This window comes from Cyclopterus lumpus, chromosome 1, assembly GCF_009769545.1.
Source record: "Cyclopterus lumpus isolate fCycLum1 chromosome 1, fCycLum1.pri, whole genome shotgun sequence".
Classification (NCBI taxonomy): Eukaryota; Metazoa; Chordata; class Actinopteri; order Perciformes; family Cyclopteridae; genus Cyclopterus; species Cyclopterus lumpus.
The window spans coordinates 21,107,319-21,120,611 of NC_046966.1; positions in this window are offsets into that span (position 1 = coordinate 21,107,319).

Consider the following 13,293-nt stretch of genomic DNA (forward strand, 5'->3'; position numbering starts at 1 on the left):
GTAGAAAATGCATTCGAAAAACCAATTTCCGCCGATGCAATTATGGTGTCGGATAACCAGCAATATTTTCTTTTTTACTCAGTTTAATTGCAGATTCATCTTTGTCAGTCAGTGACAGTCAGTGATGGATAGATGGGAACGTCATACACTGGCACTAACTGGTTCGAGGAGACGGCTCACGTTCAGGAACGGCAAATATATGTATAATAAAAATATGTCCGTCGGCCGTGCAAAAACATCTAACGTTAAGAAAAAGAAAACATAAGCAGCCGACATGATGCAAACATCAGCCGGTCTGCTTTCATCCATCCACACGATCTCCACAACACTTCCAAACGAGGTCACGCCATGACCCCTTGGGAGACGGGAAGTGCATCCCAACTCATCCCATCTCAAACCATCGGCCTCTTCATCGTTATCATCGAGCATCTTTGATATGCAGCGTGCATGAGCGCGGTCTTTTCTTCTGCCGGTGAGTCAGCGCACGCACAGCGAGGCACCGATGCCTTCCAGCCACGCTCGAGAGACTTTCGTACACAATTCTGTGTGAGGGCGAGGGGAAAAAAATAATAATGGCATGCGGCTCGTAGGTGTCACAGTTCAGATATGTGGGGTCGTTGTGAAAATCGAAAGCAAACGAGACGACAGATTTATTGTTGGACCCCTATTGACCCATTTCCCAAACACTGCATCGTGAACTCCAAGTACAGTGCAGCTTCATTATGTGACCTAGAAACTAACCAGCGGAACAAGGACCCAGGTTCTCCTCTTGTCAGTGTGGGCTAATTTGATCGAGCACTTTCATTAAGGAATATGCACCAGGAGCACAACATAGACTAAATAATTAAAGCGGCTACAATCAATATTTTTTACATTAGCAATGTATTGCTCATGAGACGATTGTCACCCGACGCTACAGTTGTCCTCAGCTCCACTGAGCGTCGTTGGCATCTTTTTGTCTCTTTTTCTCTTTTTTTTTTTTGGAGGCAAAATGTACAGTTTTCTTTCACACACCATTCTCACCAGCATCATATCCGACCCTGTCAGCTGTTTTCAGCAGAAAGCGCCAACTATTGACGGAAATCATCAACAGCCTGGCGGAAGATAGTGGAGGGGGGTGTTAGTATATAGTATTGTTGCTCCGTGTTTGCTGAATGTGTAAATAAATTACTGCTGGCCACTGTATTTACCAAATGAATATGTCAGATATGCGGGGCAAAACAAATCAGTTAATGCAGGTCTAATATAAGTTCAAGTCAAGGCAACTTTATTTCTAAAGCCCAATATCACAAATCACACAACTGCCTCAAGGGGGCCTCTATGCTGTGACCCTCAAAATTTGATTTTGGCACATTGCCCGTCTACAAGACAAGGCTCTACGATCAAATAATAATGCAGGTTTTGTTAATATTGTATTGTAGGGTGAAAATTGCCTGATATCTGCGAATGTAATGAAATTACCCCCAAAAAAACGGATGAATCGCAGTAAACCTCTGGGTTCTGGTGCTTATCCTCCTTTATCAGTCACAAAGCCGGGAGATAAAAGGGAGCAAAGGAGGAGCTGCTTTTTCTTTTTTGGAGGTCACCGGCCATTATGAGTCTGGAGTGTTGGCGGAAGCTTATGAGGAGAGAGAGCTCAGCAGGTGCAGGCGGACGTGCACTGCGTAAAGAGTTGAGGGTTGCAAAAAAATACTACCTTACACACAATGAATGGAAACAGTTCCATCTCCTGAAAACCCCTGAGTGGACTCCATCAACAGCCCCAAAGAAGACCAGCACACCTCACGGGACCTACGCTTTGTATAGAGATATGACATCGTTCCCATCGCGCAAGGTCTCGGAGGTGAGTCAGCTGACCGTAGCTTGAGCAGAGCGGAGGAATCTTACCTTCAAATTTAGAAAAAAGAACAATTATGGAGACTCTTAAATACTCAATCTGAACAGAAATAAATGAAAGGAAAGCAATGTTGTGCATTCAGTCAAAACATTCAACATTCAACTAAAATCTTTCTACAAAAGATTTGATATTTCGTTGTTCTGAGATATTTTCTCACATCCTGTAATTAGTGTTTTATTCTATTTATCCTCCCGTAACGAGACGGCGTTGACGGAGACGCGACGCGGCGACTGAGAGAACTTTGAATGATGTTGACGATGTTTTTACCGACATGTTTTATATATATATAAACAATACCAGAACTCAATTTAAACCAAACAAACAGAAGTTATGAAACACTATGTCCATTAGTTGTACACTCTTATACAACGTACTACATAAAGTTCAGTCTTCACAAATCCGTGAGATTAATGTGAATTCCCAGGTTCAGCTGTGGAGAAAAGCGGTTTCATGAAGCGGCAATGTTCAGTGGTAAATTTGGAGATTTACGAGTTCTCCCACTAGATCAGGCCTGTGGTGAGGAACATATTGTTGCACCAGAAAGTAATTAGTCATAGCAGGCGCAAGCTTGGTAAGTCTCGGCTGGTGTGGTATTGTAGCATTGCAGGGTTTACTTATTTCAGATGGAAGCAGGCAGAAAAGCCACCCCAGCAGGCAGCTGGACCACAGTGATGTTTACAGTCTCCACAATCTTCGTGGTGTTACATAAACTGGCCTCCATTTTCCAGAGTCTTTCAACTTACCTGTATAAGCGAAACCTGTTCGTTCAACATTTTAACGGCTCAAATGTGTATCGCGTGAAAGTGGTCCCCAACATCAACGAACCCAGTGAGGCCATGCGCATAATAATTATGTTTACTTTTACCCATCTTTGTTCAGCTTGCAGTGTATTTCCATTTTCCTGCAAATTGTGTCAAATTCCTTGTGCGTGTTCAGATACTTAAACCAATACAAAAAAAAACGTGTTCCAGCTGCATCTAAAATGTTTTTTTAGCACAACAAAACAAAGTATACAGCTCCAATAAACCAATTTTACCTTTGCAGCACCAAACTGAAGACACAGTTAGCAACTAGCTGGCAAACAAAGGTTTAGCATTTAGCAGCTAAAGAGACAAATAGGAGAAGGTGGAGACCAAAAACAGAGCAAAAAGAGAATGAATATATACTTACATTCAGTCAGATGGCCAAAAACACAACTCCAAATGAATGCTAATGTTGCTGCATGCCCGCTGGATAAAAAAAAAAAAAAAGCAAGAGAGGACCAAGCTGCAGGCATGTTGCCAACTACGCAAAGCTTTAGAAGATTGGTTTGGAGGAAAGCCAAATTCCTCCAAACCAACCTCTTAGACATTTTTTTGTTCCGGATAGTCATTGTTTAAATTAGTTATATTAAGTTAAGTTAATAGGATTTGTTATGCTTGGTGGCTGCTGTTCTTCCTTCTCTCAGAAAGGATTGAGTACTCCCGTCACTTTAAGGGCTACCAGATATTATAATGCATGAATACAATACATAAAAATGCACACTCTTATAGTAAACACATGGGATGATTAATGCAGAGGCCCACTGAAGTGTGAAATCATCTCAATGTATTTAAGAAAAAAATGTAAAGGTGGCTTAGTTAATCCCACCTTAACAGGTTCTCTATTTGAAATTCAGAGCATTACTATAGCGGCAAAAATATAGTGGTGTATAGTCTCCCTCTGTGTGTGCCGTTACCCGAGTTTCTCTGTTTGTCCTTTGTGGACGTAGCCGGGCCTTTTAATGCATGTTAGTGCACGTGAGCGCGCCCCACGTGCACGCTCACAGCCGTCGCTCGGCACTGCAGTGCCGACCGATGGCGACTTTGCGGAAGTGTAGCGCCCCCACCCTCTGGTTTCCCCTCAGCTCAACACTGTGAGCTCTGTCCGCACTGTTGCCGTTGATGACACTGTTAGCACCGTTAGCACCGTTAGCTGAAAGCCGCCAGCTCCGCCGTTGCCTCCACGCGGCTCTCAGCATGCCCAACAGCAACGATTTCCTCAGACATTCGAATTGAGCACGTTCAGAACGCACTGTTGAAAGGGTGAAATAATGTAAACGTTGGGGTTTTTAAAACAGAACAATTCAAAGACGGCGCAGGTTTTAGTTTTTTGGGTCCAGGCTGAGCTTACGATTGAAGGCAGTCTCTTGAGAGCTGCCAGTCGCAGACAGCTGTTTTCAAAGTGCCTCCCCTGCTGATTCTGAATGATTTTTTGTGAGTGCTCTGATAAATGTATTCTGTAAACAGTAGCTTTATTTTGTTATTATTTGCATATTCATTCTGATGCCCTGTGTTAGTCAGGACTGCGTGCGCGGTGGTAGAGCTATCTAGTGTCAGTGCACACGCAGTCAGAATGCAGTCCACGTTAAGTGGAATGACATTTTCATAAAGTGATGGAAATGTACCGAAATGGTTCCAAGTGGGTTTTTATTTTCCGTCTAATGTCATGTTAAACTTGACATCCTATCCTGTCGATCGTCGGTGCTGTCGCACCACACTTTCAACGCCTCTGCCACTCGGAGCTCTGCGTAAAAAGGTCCATCGATAGATAACACTTGAAGAAGGTGTCAGCAAATGTACAAAGAATCGTCCGTTGGCGACGCACTCCGTGACGAGGACCCGCTCCCTATGAAGGGCTCATCTAAGCTAACGAAAAACACGATTCTTAGTTTCGGGTGATGAAACAGTCACGAAATATGACATTCCATGTCTGCCAATAGATCCTGCACGCTGGCCCTTTAAGTTGCCGTGTTCATTTTGTTGAGATACGGCCCAACGTCTCACACCAAAGGGTGTTTACACCTTCGGATGTGCGCGCACAAATACCTCGCATGCCCGGCAGCAGAAACAAAGAGCACAACAAATGGGAGGTTAATTGAGCGGTTTTGTAAGAGCTCATAATAAGATGGTAATAAGATTTTTGTAATGACATATTTTCATAATAAAAGCAAGGTGAACTGCAATAAAGGGATACGACGGAATATAAGAATATAGTAGACAAGGACAATGAAAAAGTGTTGCGGGTGCAGAAAAGATGATGAAGGGAATAAACTCCTTTAAACTCTGGGGCAAGGCGACACAGTCTGTACCTACCACAGGTGTGAGCGTACTCCCTTGAATACACAATGCAACCATATCGTGCTGAAACCACTGCCAGCCCAGAACCCCCCTTGGCTACGTCCATCGACAGACATCTGTTGGCCAAGCTGTCCCACGCAAGCGTCACGATGAACGAAACAATTACGGCTGCCGTAATTACTCTCCAGCGAACCCGACAAAGGAGTACAAATTACAATGCGCCGCCTCTTCCTCTAATGAGCCTTTAAACTTCATAGTTTCTGTGTTTTCACTTTCTCACCCACAGCAACACACCCACACACCTGCACAGGCGAACAGGGCTATTTTTGGTCTGAATTCAGCCCGAGGGCGGAAAGGCTGGAGGGGAGACAGGGAAACGGGGAGCTCTCGTGGGTTTTCTGAACATCAGTGTGTTGTTGGGATGGATCTGCTAGGATCACTGCTGCGGGGCAGCCGGGTGGCTCCCCTGGATCACCCGACCAGTTTACTGTTTTCTTTTGCAATTGCTTGCACACTGAAAGTGACGGCTCAGACAAAAACATAAAAATGGTAACTTGCACCCATTGGGAAAACTATTAATAAAGGAAAACGTACCTAAAATTGGCAACATGCACAAATTTGACACTATTGAGTATAAACCCGAGGAGGAGGAGGAGGAGGAGGAGGTGGAGGAGGAGGAGGACAAAGAATGGGACCAGGGAAGACATTGCTTGTGATGAGGAAGAGGTAATGTGGCCAGACCTTCCGGTTCTTCTCGTGTTTTGGTTTGTAAATCTTCAATCTTGACAACTGAGATCTGCTCAGTGTTTTGTAGAGAAAGAAACCCCCTGAGGAACCGACGCAGCATGTGTGCTGTTGAAAGAGACAATAAAAGTCAAAGCACTTGTAATATTTCGGATCCCCCATACTTCCGAAACTCTTTTACACCCCATTACAGTCTTTGATCACAAAATATATCACTCACTTGCTTTTCAGCTGGAAAACAGGAAACCGCTATTTCTGGAGCTCATTCGTCTCCATGACTGTGTTGTGGGGACCGACAGCAAATCCATCGCTGGGCCCTCCTTACCAGGTTGACTGGGTTATTTGGCGCCAAGTCATACAATGGTTGTGGTTTCCGCTTCACTCGATTTGTAAATTGAGTATTGGAAATCGGTGATGGAGGCGACGCAGTCCAGATTACTGACAGAGCCTCCGCCATCTGGGGAGCTCTGCTCTTCACTTCAGGGTACAGTAAACAAGGGCAAACTTGGACAAATAAGAAAAAACATTCGTAGTAGCCCCCGGATTCAAACACAAAAATAAATATACTGTATATATATATATATATATATGAAATTGCTCCCGTAGCTGGCAGGTTCCTGATGGGCACTTTGCATGGCAGCTCCTGTCATCAGTGAATCGGTGAATGAAAGCATCGGTCGGATGAAGAGAAAAGCACAGTCCATTTACTGTTTTACCATAAATGCACAGTTCCCATCTTGGTTGTTGCACTTTGGAAAATAATAAAAAGCATATCCGCTTCTCTAAGAAAAACACTCTCCGTGCCCTCCCAGAAGTAAACCTTGAGGTTTATTATCTGCAGCGGCTGGGTTTGCTGACAACTTTCATCCTCCGTATGAAAAAAAAGATTGTTTTGTACTCTTGCTAATAATTCGATCCACTCTTGTGTGTGTTTGTGCAGATTATAAACAAAGGAAAGCAATAAGTTCAAAGTGTGTGTGGAAAAAAATAATAATGGAAATGCGAAATTAAGTCAGAACGCCAATGCGGTGCGTGTCCATATTTGCATAACACCTGAGGCAGAATATGTGTGAATGTGCGTCCGTGACAAAGCAGTGTGTACAGCTGACAGGGCAAGTTTGCAGAAGCTCGAGTGTAAAGTGGAGACGATAATTAAGTTGCAGACTGATCCACCACTATGTGTCACAGCTATAGACACAAAGAAATACACGTGGTCAAGAGCGTGAAGAATGTTAAACATATCTGATGTATTTCCATATTTCCTCCAGTCTGTGTGTGTGTAAAGCTCAGTGGGTAATCCTTTACAAGGTCCTGGCTCCATTCAAATGTTTTGAAAAGCCAATGCAATGTAATTCGCATATATATGCGTGCGATCACGAACGTGGGAAGTTTAAAGAAAGGCAAAGTGGGCGGGGTCAAACTAAAAGACCCTGCACACAAGCAACGCCACTTCTGTAGTTATTTTAACCCAAACAACCATCTTTTTCCTTAATTTAACTAAGTAATTATGTTACCTAAATCATGTAAAATATGTTGCGTAGAAGGACATTTATTTTTTAAATACTGTAAACATGTGACGAGCGTAAATTAACACGTATTGCTGGTCTCTAACAGCGTAAATTAGCACATGTTACTAGACTTTAGTAGACTTTAACTCTCAACTAAAGTTTATTCATTTGCAATGGTAAATAGGCTCTGTTCTGTTCAGAAATCTAATTAGATTACAGATTATTTACTCATCCCATCGGAGCTCGTTAACTCCGAAAACCTTTCAAATGCGCCGTATTATAATAGTTTAAAGGCTCCGAAAAGGAAAATTAAAATAGGATGTTTCGGCTCACAGCTGCGTTTCCAGCTGATGAAGTTGTTGATCACCGCACCCGAGAGTTCGCGGCTATTGAGGATTATCTTTTTTCAAATGAGGAAATAAAGATGAAAATACTGGGACGCAGAATATGACGGATGGGTCGCCAACAAGCCGAGACGTGTGTATTCCCTTAAATCCGCGATCGTAATTGCTTTAAAAATGACAATCCAACTCTTGAAGGTCATTATCACAAACTGCAACGGAGCCCAGCTTAATGTCTTCACGGCTGACATCCAGCCAATCCAGTGTGTATTTTAACTGTTTTTCATCACGGTGATAATAGCCCTGTGTAATTATAACACATGTTCTTTGTAAAAATTTTAAAAAAGTGTCATCAATATGGTTGAACACTCCCTCGCTCTGCACGCAAACACAAACACAAACACAACGGGCTTTCATTCAATACTCGGGCCAAACTGTTTGATAAGATTTTAACTGCGCCGGACTTATTTCAGTTTTTTTTTTTCTTCTACTAAATTTAGCAGGATAACGTCGTCTGTTTATCTGGCTAAATTACATTTGGTAGAACGGTGACCTCCTGTCCGTCTGGTCGGATCTCGAGCGTCTCAGTCGTGGCTGATTACATCTTGAGATGATGTGATTAAAGAAAGACAGAACAGGAGTCTCTTTTTGAGAAAGTTTTTTAAATATAAGTTTTATCATGCAGCCTGCTGCTCTGCTCTTGAGACCCTTTCACCGCCCGGCCCGAGTTTATAATCCCACAGGGCCCCTCAAGGTTTATGTGCCTGTTAATTCTGATGACTCAGCTGTCTCACTATCAGCACAGCTTTGTTTTGTTTTACTTAGCCGCTGGACTAAACCAATATTACAGCAGCATTTGCCTCCATGGAAGGGGCGAGCATCAGAAACACGCCGGTACCAGCAGACCAAGGACACAGAGAGGTTCCAATAAAAACGTCTTTATACCTGAGGGCAGGATTTGTTCCACAGGTACTGTGAGAGATTCAGAAGAAAATAGGCGAAGGTTTCAGAAATGCACGTCTGCTTAAAGAAATACAGAAAAAAAATGTCCAATAAACACTTTAAAAAAAACACAAGAAACTTACGACTGGAACGTTCACTGAAACGGACGAGAATAAGTGAAAACAGACAAATGAAGCAAAAAGACTAATAAAAAAAAAAAAAGGAAGGAATGAGAAATGTAAAATTAATCATGACAGGGTAGGCAGGAAGTATCTTAAGGGGAGCATTTCAAACTAAAACAGGAAACGCTGAACAAAGAATGCCCGAAACGTGGCACAAAGGTGCTAAAGTGTGTCGACATTAAGAGTTAAACAGACCATAAAGCGGAGCATGCTTTAGGGTGGGGCAACCTTGTGATTGACAGGTCGCTACCCTACCAGAGCCACATATACAGCGTCTCTACGTCACTCCTCCGCCGCCCAAATATGGTCATTTCTGTTCATTGGTGACAAAAAGAAAAGCCAAGATGGTGACAGCCAAAAACACCGAAGTCGAGGCTTACTGAGACACGTTAATAGAATCAAGCCACCGTTAATCTTATTTGTGCACTAGTTAAAGACTCATACAGCTATGATTAAAACTGAAATAAAAGCCGATTACAACGCATTGTACATAAAAATCCCTTTCTGTAATCAACCTTCGTCATATAGGAACCTTTTTGGTTTTGCAACCGCGGTCTCACATTGTGGATATTATTTCACTGCATTTTTAGTTCAGCTTTTCAGTGTCTTTCATGTGCATTGCACCCCTCTGGGTGAGCTCTCAAGTGTTTAATGGCCCTTGTCTTGCTGCCACAAACAGGAAATATGAAGATGGTAATGAAGGAAAAAGGAAGAAAAAACAACGCTATTGTTAATTAGCCCAACTCTCTGACACTGGTGCAAAAAATGACGCAAGATGACCGAACGGAAAGCAAGAAGAAAGAGAGAGAGAGAGAGGCCGGGTGGGAGAGTGCAAAGACAAATACCTGAAAGGACAAGTGGAGAAATGAAAGCAATCATGAGTTGAAGTGGCTCATGAGTGCTCGGTCTACCTGAAATTGTATTATGAAGTGTGTGTTTGTGTGTGCGTGTGGTTGGGGGTGAAGGTGGCTGATCACATCCTTGTGAGTGCTATTCAAAACTCAGGTAAGTGATGCATTACATGCAGTTGGAAGCTGACATCTGGTAAATTTCTGTGATTAGCAGTGAAATGCATTCAGAAAGTTTTTGGACCCGTTCACCGTTCTCACATATTATTATAGTACAACCTTATGGCTCTGCATGAAAAGACCACAATCAAGGTGCACACATCTCGTTGCGTTAGACTCAAGGCTCTAATTGCTGCCAAAGCAGCGTTGATTACAGAGTTAAAGGAGTAATTAGCCCACAAAAAGGACCATTTGTACATACATTACTCACCATGTGTTAGTTTTTCTCGCATGCCTCCACAGTGAATGTAGAGAAAAATTCTAGATGAATGCCCTGTGGAGGAAACTATCGTCATCATTGAACAGCCAACGATCATCAGCATAGAAACATTCATCAAAAGATAAAAGTCGTAAACATTTTGCGACCCAACCGAACCGAAGCAGCGGCAGAACGGTGTTTGCAGCTGTGATAAGAATCAATTGTGTTTGTGTTTCATAACTTAAATTGGAGGACTCGTATATCGAGTGGCCGCACATGGACTCGACCGCTTGTCAAGTGACGACGGCTCAGCTGAAGATATAACTTTTTATTCTTTCTGACTGAAGCTACCGCCATTTGGGACCTTATTATAAATCCCCTTTCTAAGTGACTTAGATCTTTTCCTCCTGCCATCTTCATCCGAGTCAACTCGAGTGTAACCGGGCTGATGGGCTCAGCATTTCTATACGCTCGGAGCATAATAATTATATCATGCAGCAACGGCTGCACAGAAGCGTCAGCGTTTATTTACCATCCTCCACTCGTTTATTCAGGTCTTTTCTTGTTGAGAATGAACTGGGTTGGTGTTGTCTGCGGTTTTTCTGTACTAGACCAGAGGTAGCCATATATATATATATATATATCTTTTTTTATTAGATTTTTTTATCAAAAAAGCTTGCATTAATGAATGTAGATTTTATTTTGGAAGAAGCGATCGTGATCGTTGCAAACACTGGGTCCAAAGACGAGAAGAATGGTCGCGTTGCCATCGCCACTCTCTCCGATGTCCAACTGGGGGCAAGTTCGATGGCTAGAAGAGTGTCGGCTAAATACCCCGAAAAACTTGACGGAGCAACTGGACCGGGATCTGGCGGCACCAGTACAGCCGATGATGTTTAACCGGATGGTGTTTGATGATTTCCTGACAAAAGCTGTTGTCGGTGACAACAGACGGGGCCCCCAGAGTTTCTACATTACCGCTACATCATTCACCGGCAGGCGCTGTGTGCAAAAGTAACCGGCTTTGATGACTCCTGTCGTGAAGATCCTGAATGGCATCCGCCATTCTATGTGCTATTGGCGGTCACCTGTTACTATGGTGACCTGTTACTATGGCACACAGAAATCCGATGGTCTCAGCAGGGGACGAGTTTTGCAGCGTTTTCTGTCACTTTTGCGGTGCGAAGTCAAAGACTTCATGCGCTGCTCGAGGACACCGAGTGGATACTTGAACTTGCATTTTCTAATGGACATCACTGGGAAACTGAACCATTTGAACTATGAGCTGCAAGGCAATGACAATGCTTCTGCATCTGGGGGCTTTAGACAAAGCTGTAGAAAAGTATTCTCTCAAGTCATAAACAGACTTGGGCAAGAGATTGAGAACAGGTTCTGTGACTTTGATCAACTTCTGCCACGTGTGTCATTCGCTTCAAATCTTTTCTTGGAGTGGACGTGACGCGCATTGCTGAGCAACTGAGTGCTGTGTTCAACTCGGATGCTGGACAGGTGGAGGTGGAAATTGTAACGTTGAAAAAATGACCTCCACCTCAAAGCTCATCAGTCTGCACCAAACGTTTGGTGCCTTGTGGACACAGAAAAGTACAAAGTTGTATGCACAGCAGCTATAAAAAGTGACCTGCCTTTTTGGCTCAACGTATCTCTGTGAATCAGACTTTTCCAACATGAACTTCATCAGGAACAAACACAGAACACGTGTGCTTAACTTACTGATGCACATCTACAAAGCTCATTCAGAGCTGTCAAATTATACTCCAGATTACAGTACATTGGGGAACAGTATGCAATGCCCTAACATATTAACACAACATTTTTTTTTTTTTTTTTAATTATTGTTCAAAAAGTGTTTTTTGGTGATTAGTACTAATGTAATATGATTCATTTAATTTTAAAATGTGAGAGTTGAAGATTTTGTTTTAATCTTACATAATTGATAATTTGTCCAGACAGAGTTCGTGATTTGTTAAATGGTGCAACGGTGGTGGTTAGATGACATTTTAATTTTTTATAATTTGTACAAAAATATAACAGATGTGATTTTGAAAAAAAAAATGCTACATATGTGCTCCATACTGTAAGATTCGTGTTCAAAGCTCCGGGTCCCGTGGCCGCAGGAAATTCAGGATTCGAGTTAAAGTTTAACAATATTTAATGGCAAAGATAATACTCATGTAGCGTTCACGATCGTGGGGCCAGAAAGGAGGAACTCTCCACAGACGGAGTGCAGCTCCCAGGGAGCCACAGACCGGGGCTGTCTCGAGTCTCCAGACCAGTAGAACCATGTCCCCAGAACAAATGCTCGGCTATTAGTATGGTCATGCAAATGAATTCACACCTAAAGGTTAGTTCCATTGGTCAGTTCAAAGGATGCCGCAGTTCTACTCGCTACGCCAATTAGTAAACAGGCGAGGTCAAAGCTCACTCTTCCGGTCAAGGACAGGAAGTTCCCCTTCACAATAAAACCCTATTATCCTGCCTTCCGAATAAAAGCAACACATTAGGTTTCAATCGGCATCCATTTTAACTATTGTCTAAACAATAAAACATTCATTCATTCTCATGCATCATACAGTTAATCATTACATTTGTCATTAAAACAGAATAATAAAACAGTGATCCTCTCTTATGTTTCATAATACATTCCTCCAGAATATTCCTCATAATATCCCAAATTAATTATCATATCTTTCTTTATGTATTAATTTAAAACATAAACTTCTTTTATCTACATGTGCAAATATATATAAAATCCACTACAACCTAACAGTCCCTCCTTTTATACTATTCCATAGTATAAACAACTTGTATTGGATTTTATTTCACCGCACTGTATACATCACTGTAATACAATCTTTATTATCAATACCTGTGGAAGAAAAAACAATATCACTCCCTCCTTTTGACCCTGCTCTGCAAAGTAACTAAAGTCTAGGAGTGTTGTGATCAGATATGTGTCTATCTGTGCATATGTCTATGTGCATCTTCTTTCTCTGCACTCTCATCTTCTTGATGGTCTCCTTTCTCTGCATGCTCATCTCCTCCATGGTCTCCTCCTCTGCATTCCTCCATTCCTCGATTTCCTCGGGTAAAAGGAAAACAGCAAGTTCAAACACTATATTTATTTTATTATCATCATACTTCTGTGATTTTTTATAATTTGAATCAATGTGTTAAAGGTGCACGATACTCCTCTGTTGGCAGCACATCTGTTGGTGAGGTCCATCACAGCAGGCAGCCAGGTACACAATGAAGGTCAACGATGGAGAGACGAGTGTAGCTGGGAGAGAATTAAAA